Source organism: Lactuca sativa, chromosome 3, assembly GCF_002870075.4.
Source record: "Lactuca sativa cultivar Salinas chromosome 3, Lsat_Salinas_v11, whole genome shotgun sequence".
Classification (NCBI taxonomy): domain Eukaryota; kingdom Viridiplantae; phylum Streptophyta; class Magnoliopsida; order Asterales; family Asteraceae; genus Lactuca; species Lactuca sativa.
In genome coordinates, this window is record NC_056625.2 from 215,747,636 (window position 1) to 215,757,503 (window position 9,868).

The window sequence follows — 9,868 nt, forward strand, 5'->3', positions numbered from 1 at the left end:
TCGATGCATAATCTCAACATTCAATGTCACACCCCCGAACCGTCATAAATAACGGCGGAAACGTCCGGGGGCGGGTGACGTCATGCATAGTATCACAACAATCGTATTATAGCAATCAAAGTAAGCATAACCATTACATTACAATATGAATATTTACATATGTTTGAAAACATAGTTTGTATACATCAATATAAACAAAAGATAAAGACGAGACTCCAAAATGCTTTGTCTTTTCCAAAAGCTGGCGAAGGTACCTGTCTATTGTTGTCCTGAGAATACAAGCGATTTTTTAAAACGTATCAGCATAAAGCTTGTGAGTTCATAAGCATGTTTTTGTATTGAAAACTAGTCACTAAATTTGTACAAATGATTTCTTTTCACTAAAAGTAAAATGTCGTTTGTAGCGAAACCATTATTATTAAGTTTTGAAATATGTATGCATGCGTTCCAAGAAAATCCAATATTTTGTAAGATGTTTGTTGATTACTGTATGAAGAGTATGTTCCATTTGAAAACCCTGTCTACCACCAGTATGTGAGGTACGTTTCATTAGAAAACCCTGGCTACTGCCAGTAAGTAAAGTAGTTTTATTACTTAAAATAAAACCAAAGATTGTGTCCCTGGAATGCCCTCCAGTAAGTACATAGGTAGTTTTATTAATTAAAATAAAACTATGGAAGAAAGAAATCTCGTAAATAATGGTTAGTTTATACTATTGTGAGTTCGTATAACCATGCTAATACGACCGATGAACCTCCTTGACATTTTTTCAGGCATCGTACGATTACAAAATTTGTCAACCCAGGCGTGCCAACCTAACTGTAGCTAATTGTTCATGTGTGGGATTTTCAATCCTTAATAGATCTATTCACAAATTTCACGCTCTCCCTCCAGGAGACTCTAGTTATACTAAAGGTGAGGATTTACTGGTACCCCGAAGGGCATGATGAAGAAAAGGTCTCACAATCCTGTATTAACTAGTTTACATGTTGTTATGTTGTTCTCGTATTCGAAATCGTTGTATACGTTGTAGAGTATAAATAATTATACGCAAAATAATTATTGGATAGGATACTCTTGCTTTCTGTATGTAGTAATGGATAAACTAAATCTGTATTAGTTTATATGTTTGACTTTGTACGTAGTTTGAATCTATAAAACCAGAGTTGAATTTCCCAAACTATACCTATTATAGTTTGACTGGTGAGTTGTGTTCGTGTACTGTTCTGAAAACTATGCAATTACGTTTAGAAAACGTCCCTTATGCTCCACATATTACAAAAGGGATAAAGAATCTAAATATTTAATGTAAAACTTGTTGTAATTGCATCAGTTTTTAAGTTGTGAAAACCTTTATGTTTAGCTTATATTCCCCACTGAAATGTTTTAAAAACTATAAAAGCATAGGGGTATGAACTCACGGTTTAACGTAGGATCTGAATGTACGATTGGTATGAGTGCTGAGTGTCAACTTGACGTTTCGTATACAAGTGGATCCTATTAACATATAGTAACACATATATGTATTAGATTAAGGTATTCCATGACTAAACATGACGAGAAATCACTCTAAGGACCTGGAAATGCTTGAACTAAGTGTCAGAACCATAAACGATCGAATGAGGGAGGTGTATGGCCACTCTAAGTGTGTGTACGGCCATGGGTGTACGACCCAAGAGTTTATGGTCGTACACTCATGATGGGAAGTGCTTTTGAGGCGTTTCCAATGTTCTACAAGCATCCAAGGAGTGTTCTAGGTCCCATACTTAGTGGTTTTCGCAAGTTTAAGGCCAAATATGAGCATTAAAGTGGGTGTAAGGCCATAAGAGTGTGTGTGCGTCCGTACACTCTTCATCTAAGCCGAAAATGTCGATTTTCAGGTGATTCAAGGTTAATACTGATGGGTTTTGAGCATTCTAACACTTCCTAAGTGTACATGCAACCCTAATAACCTTGGATCTATGTTTGTCTAAAATACATGCAAAATATGCTTTCCAAGGTTCATAATCCTATCTAGCAGACATGGGGAGCTTTTATCCTAAAAGGATGGCTAGAATTACATACCTTGTAGTTGATTTGATTCCTTGAAAACCTTGAGAGCCTAGCACCCCAAGTGTGATGCCTCAAATGCTTCACACAACACCAAATGCCTTTGGAATGACTCTTGAGAGAATGCACACACTTGTAAAATTGGCCTAGCCCTCTTATTCACTTAGTGTAGCCGATGTTGGTAGATAACATGTTTCTTATATAGTGTGACACATCTAGGGTTACACCATGTAAGCCCTAATGTGTCATGACTCTTCATTTCCATGAACCATGGGTTTGTAACTCCCATGGAGCATCCATGGAGCATCCTATGGGTTTAACCCAACTTGATAATCCATGGAGCCTTTTAGCCCACTATACAAGTTATGGATGATTTACATAATCAACCCATATATTTAATTAGTCATCTTTTGATCACTTAATTAATTCTTGATCAATACTAATTAAATAATACTATTAATATATTAGAACTTATAATATATTAATAAACCACAAGTGTTATTTCTCTCATTTAGTCTATCTAAATGCATGATGCCATGCAACCCAAATGGACCATGCCGGGTCGGGTTAAGTACATACCATAAATAGTTATGGACTTAGACACCTTATCCAACAAATACCAAATCCAAGCTACTAGATGAGGGCCAAACTCTCACTTTGGAGAGTCTTTTAGGTGTGCACGGCCACCTTATGAAGGTGTGCGGCCGCACACCTTCAAAGGATGAAGAACATGATGAATTAAGTCTTAGATCAAGATGTCTTACAAGTATATCAAGCTAGATGATAGAATACCTACGTTTTTGAAGCCTTTGGAGTGTTCTTGGATGAAGATTCTAGAGAGAGAAAGTAGAGTGCAGCCAAAGAGGGAAAAGAGTGAATGAAGGGGTCTCCTGCTATTTATAGAGGTGAGTGTTAGGCTGGGGGGTAGGTGTGCGGCCGCACACCCATGTGTACGGCCGTACACACCTCCCAAGAGGGTGTATGGCCCGATTTGTCCCTATACGACTTGTTGACTCTTTCCTAATCTCATTCCCGACTGTACTCAAGCCTAGAACACTTTAACGAACCCTTAAACGGCATTAAAAGGTAACAGAATCGAGTTTAATAATGATAGAATTGACCAATCTTTACAGAATAAAAGTTTTGGGTTGTCACATCATCCTCCTGTTAGAGGGAATTTCGTCCTGAAATTCGAAAATAGATTACAACTCATGGATTTGGAAAAATATGGAGGTACTACTTCTCTTTCATTGAATCATCGCGCTCCAAAGTGAATTCAGGTCCCTGTTTGGCATTCCAGCGAACCTTCACTATCGGGATGCGACTTTGCTTTGTTCGCTTGACCTCCCGGTCCATGATTTCGATTGGTTCTTCCACAAAGTCGAGGTTCTCGTTGATTTCGATCTCATCGAGGGGATTCGTAAGAGTCTCGTTGGATAAGCACTTTTTAAGGTTCGAGATGTGGAAGAAAGGATGAATGTTATTAAGCTCTTGAGGTAAACGGAGTTTGTATGCCACAGGACCGATCCTAGGAGGATCTCGAAAGGTCCTATGTACCTTGGATTTAGCTTTCCAGGCTTTCTAAAGCGTACCATGCCTTTCCAGGGTGAGACCTTCAGCAGAACATGGTCTCCAACCTGGAACTCCAAGGGTTTTCGTCGTTTATCGGCGTAGATCTTTTGTCCGTCTCGTGAGGCTTTCAGTCGTTCTCAGATTTGTATGATCTTTTCTGTGGTTTTGCAAATGATTTATGGGCCTGTGAGAGTGTTTTTGGGGACTTGTCCCTTGGCTAGCTATGTGTCACCTACCTCAGCCCAGCACAGAGGGGATCTGCACTTACGGCCATATAGGGCTTCAAACGGCGTAGCCTTGGTACTGGTGTGGTAGCTGTTGTTATAGGAAAACTCAACCAAGGGTAAATGGGTGTCCCATGATTTTCCGAAGTCAATGAAACATGCTCTCAACATGTCTTCTAAAGTTTGGATGGTTCTCTCACTCTGTCTGTCTGTTTGAGGATGGTAAGCTGTACTCATATCCAACTTTGTTCCAAGAGCTTTCAGCAGCGACTGCCAGAATCTCAAAGTGAACCTACTATCTCGATCGGAGATAATGGACACAGGCACACCATGCAATCGAGCTATCTATTGAATGTAGATTCGTGTGAGTCTTTCCATCTTGAAAGTTTCTTTGATTGGCAAGAAGTGAGCGGATTTTGTCAATCGGTCGACTATTACCTAGATGGTATCGCACCCACTCGGAGATTTGGGTAATTTGGTGATAAAATCCATGGTAATCCTCTCCCACTTCCACTCAGGTATCTCTGGCTGCTGGAGCAGACCTGAGGGCTTCTGATATTCGACCTTCACCTTGGCGCAAGTCAGGCACTTGCTCACGAAGGTAGCGATCTCTGCTTTCATGTTTGGCCACCAATACAGTTTCTTGAGATCAAGGTACATCTTGTCCGAACCTGGATGAACGGAGTATCTGGTCTTGTGAGCTTCGTTCATGACAACCTCCCTGTAACCACCCAACTTTGGGGTCCAGATCCGGTCCATGAAATAATAGACTCCATCTCCCTTGATCTCTAGGTTCTTATCCATTCCTCTCAAGGCTTCATCCGTCACGTTCTTTGGTTTTAGGGCTTCCAGCTGAGCCTCTTTGATTTATGCGGATAAGTGGGAATGGATAGTCATTGTCAGTGACTTTACTTTACTACCTGAGCATTATTTCCGGCTAAGGGCATCCACCACCACCACATTGGCCTTGTCGGGATGGTAGCATATTTCGCACTCATAATCGCTGAGTAGCTCTACCCATCGCCATTGTCTCATATTCAACTCCTTCTGGTCGAAGATGTGCTACAGGCTTTTATGGTCAGTGAAGATCGTGCACTTGGTTCCGTAGAGGTAATGTCTCCATCTCTTCAGAGCAAAGACCACTGCTCCCAACTCTAGGTTGTGAGTTGTGTAGTTGACTTCGTGTGCTTTCAGCTGTCTTCTGGCATAAGCAATAACTTTTCCTTGCTGCATAAGCACACAACCAAAACCCTGATTGGATGCATCGCAGTAAACAATGAAGTCCTTCGTCTCTCGGGCAGAGACAGGATAGGTGCGGTTCATAGGGCCCGCTTTAATGTTTGGAACGCAGTGTATTTCTTTTCACTCCAACAAAAAGGTACGCCTTTCTGAGTTAGAGTGGTTAAGGGTTTGGCAATTCTGGAAAAATTATGGATAAATCTGCGATAATAGCCAGCGAGACCCAAGAATTGACGGATTTCTGTGGGCGTCTTCGGTGCTGACCAGTTCTCTATCGCCTTGATTTTGGAGGGGTCCACGTGTATGCCTTCCTCGCTTATATACCACGTGACCAAGGAAAGTTACTTTTCGAATCTAGAATTCGCACTTGGAGAATTTCGCTTATAGCTTCTCTGTCCTTAGAGTTTCCAGCACCAATCTCAAGTGTTGTCTGTGATCTTCTTCGCTTCTAGAATAGACAAGTATATCATCGATGAATACGATGACGAACTTGTATAGGAAAGAACAACACACCCGATTCATCAGGTCCATGAATATCGCCGGTGCGTTGGTTAGACCGAAGGGCATTACTACAAACTCGTAGTGAAAATATCGAGTCCGGAATGCTGTTTTAGGAACATCACTCTCGTGGAATCGCAGCTGATGGGATCATGCTCTTAGGTCTATTTTGGAGAAGTAGATGGCTCTTTGAGGTTGGTCGAATAAGTCGTCGATCCGAGGAAGAGGGTAACGATTCTTGATGGTGAGCTTGTTCAGTTCACGATAGTCAATACACATCCGAAAAGATCCATCCTTCTTTTTCACAAATAAAATCGGGGATCCCCAGGGTCAGGAACTCGTTCTAATGAATCCTTTGCTGAGCAGCTCGTTGAGCTGGCTGGATAAGTCCTGCATTTCTGTCGATGCTAGGTGGTAAGGGGATTTGGCTACAGGGGTAGCTCTGGGGATTAATTCGATACGAAATTCGACTTGGCGCTCGGGAGGAATTCTCGGAAGCTCTTCAGGAAAAACATTAGGAAAGTTGCAGACTTTGGGGATGCTCTCGAGGTCTTTAACTTCCTGTTTCTTGTTAACGACATGAGCTAGGAATGCATGACACTCCTTTCGCATAAATTTTTGGGCTTTGATGCACGAAATGATACGGAGGTTTGAACTGAGTTTATTGCCATAAACAATTAGGGTTTCACCAAAAGGAAGATTGAGACGGATAGCTTTTTCATAGCAAAGGATATCAGCACGATTGGGGCTCAACCAATCCGTGCCAATGATGACATCGAAGCTTTTTATGGAAACTGGCATAAGGTCGATGGGAAATGAACAATCGTTTAAAGTAAGGGTACGACCCATGAATATGCCGTTAGTGCTCTCCTTCTCACCGTTACCCATCTCGAATGTAAATGTTTTAGTTAGCGGTTGGGGTTTATGTTTGAGAAGATGTTTGAATGCATGGATAACAAAACTTCTCTCCGCACCAGAATCGAAAAGAATGCATGCATAAGAGTTGTCGAGGAGGAACGTACTCGTAACAACAGTAAGGTCAGCAACTGCCTCCTCTTTCCCCATCGCTAGTACTCTCCCTGTGTTGCCAGGTTTTGTTGCTTTGGGGCAGTTTCTTTTATAATGCTCGACTTCCCCACAACCATAACGGGCTTGACCAACACCTGCTCCAGGTGCTTGATTGGCTGGTTGGGTTGGTGCTCTGCAACTTCGAGCTGTGTGACCCTTCTTGCCACAATTGTTGCAGAGCATTTCACGGCATGGGCCAAAATTATGATGGTAACTGCACTTGTCGCACCGAGGAAGGGAACTGACATATCTACTAGTAGGTGCTTGAGTTGCAGAAGCAGCGGCAGGAGTAGTAGTAGCGTGAACTGCCACCGTATGCTATTTCTTTGAGGGCTCTTGCGAAGACTGGCCCTTTCACTGTTTCTAGAACTTTCTCTTCCTATCACTTGCTTTTGGTGGTTCAGGAGTGGCTGCCACTTTATCAAGATCAACTCCGTGATCTATGAGAGTTTGTGCCAGGAACTTGGCGCTATCAATAGTGGTTGGCCTGGCAGCCAAGACATTCCCTTGAGTTGGGGGTGTCAATCCCCAAATGTATCTCTCAATCTTCTTGGTTTCCGAGGTGACCATTCCCGGGCAAAGAAGTGTTAGGTCTTCAAACCTAGAAGTGTCGACATCAATATCAGAACCCTTTATCTTTAGGTTCTAGAGTTCGTGCTCTAGTTTCTACATTTTGCCCCGTGGGCAGTACTCAGCAAGCATGAGCTCCTTCAAGCTCTCCCAACCCATAGCATTTGCTACAGGCAGGGTTAGAGATTTGACCTGACCATTCCACCAGGTTAATGCTCTATTGGTGAAAGTGCAAGCGGCGAATTTCACCTTGTTGGCTTTGGAACAAGAGCAAATTTCGAAGATAGAATCGATCTTTTCCAACCATCGAATCAAGGCAATAACACCCCCATTGTCGTCGAAGGATGTGGGTTTTGCATTCATGAAGTCTTTATAGGAGCACTCCTTCTGGTTCCCCTGACTCCCTTCGTGATTCTGGGGATGAATACCACCCCCCGGTTCATCAGAGCCGCCAGGGTTTATCTGTGACATCGCGGCAGCCACAACGGCAGTAACAGCTGCCTGAAACATAGCAGGATCGAATTGAGGAGGTGGAGGAGCTGGATCTGATGGAGGATTGTAGCTCTTTTTGCTGGGTCTTTTCTTTGGAGGCATCTTGTTCTAAAATAATTAGGAAGGAGAGGATGGTAAGTCCCATAGAATCGAGTCAAGAGATATGGAACGAGATATATCTCAATATGATGGCTAGAGTGTTCTACTAAGCGATACACAAGGAAAAGCTACTAATGCATGTAAACTATCGCTAAAAGGAATGAGTAGAAACACTTAGAAGTGAATCTCTGTAAGGAATTTGACTCTAGTAAAATACTCCTATAGTATTTTGTGTTGTGTTGTACCGATATCTTGTTGTGTGGATACCTGGTAAGTTTTAGGCCTGCTGCAACACCACAGTCACTCCCAAGCACATGTTGGTCATGTCTTGCATGAATATAGTTGTCCAAGCTATATTGACCCTAGACATGATTACATAACTGCCCAGTTTTAACCGCAATGTCCAACATCCAAATACTTTTGTTTTGTTCTAGTCGTGATTACTGTTTTTGGTGCATAGGTATACTTGTATACTTCTTGTAAAAATCCTTATATTTTAAAAGTATACTTTTAGTTCAGAGCGCTTCGGCCCCTTTAGTGTTTATAGTTGTATACCATGTAAGGTTAGGTATACTTAGTTCACTATAAACAATAGCTCTGATACCAATTTGTCACACCCCGAACCGTCAGAAATAACGGCGGAAACGTCTGGGGGAGGGTGACGTCATGCGTAGTATCACAACAATCATATCATAGCAATCAAAGTAAACACAACCTTTACATTACAATATGATTATTTACATCTGTTTGTAAACATAGTTTGTATACATCAGTATAAACAAAAGATAAAGACAAGACTCCAAAATGCTTCGTCTTCTCCAAAAGCTGGCGAAGGTACCTGTCTATCGTTGTCATGAGAATACAAGCGATTTTTGAAAACGTATCAGCATAAAGCTGGTGAGTTCATAAGCATGTTTTTGTATTGAAAACTAGTCACTGAATTTGTACAAATGATTTCTTTTCATTATAAGTAAAATGCCGTTTGAAGCGAAACCATTATTATCAAGTTTTGAAATATGTATGTATGCTTTCCAAGAAAATCCAATATTTTCTAACATGTTTGTTGATTACTGTATGAAGAGTATGTTCCGTTGGAAAACCCTGGCTACCACCAGTATGTGAGGTACGTTTCATTAGAAAACCCTGGCTACCGCCAGTAAGTAAAGTAGTTTTATTACTTAAAATAAAACCAAAGATTGTGTCCCTGGAATGCCCTCCAGTAAGTAGATAGGTAGTTTTATTAATTAAAATAAAACTATGGAAGAAAGAAATCTCGTAAATAATGGTTTGTTTATACTATTGTGAGTTCGTATAACCATGCTAATATGACCGATAAACCTCCTTGACATTTTTTCAGGCATCGTACGATTACAAAATTTGTCAACCCAGGCGTGCCAGCCTAACTGTAGCTAATTGTTCATGTGTGGGATTTTCAGTCCTTAATAGATCTATTCACAAATTTCACGCTCTCCCTCCAGGAGACTCTGGTTATACTAAAGGTGAGGATTTACTGGTACCCTGAAGGGCATGATGAAGAGAAGGTCTCACAATCATGTATTAACTAGTTTACATGTTGTTCTGTTGTTCTCGTATTCGAAATCGTTGTATACGTTGTAGAGTATAAATAATTATACGCAAAATAATTATTGGATAGGATACTCTTGCTTTCTGTATGTAGTAATGGATAAACTAAACCTGTATTAGTTTATATGTTTAACTTTGTACGTAGTTTGAATCTATAAAACCAGAGTTGAATTTCCCAAACTATACCTATTATAGTTTGACTGGTGAGTTGTGTTCATGTACTGTTCTGAAAACTATGCAATTACGTTTAGAAAACATCCCTTTTGCTCCGCATATTACAAAAGGGATAAAGAATCTAAATGTTTAATGTAAAACATGTTGTAATCGCATCAGTTTTAAAGTTGTGAAAACCCTTATGTTTAGCTTGTATTCCCCCTGAAAACGTTTTAAAACCTATAAAAGCGTAGGGGTATGAACTCCAAGTTTAACGTAGGATTTGAATGTACGATTGGTATGAGTGCTGAGTGTCAACT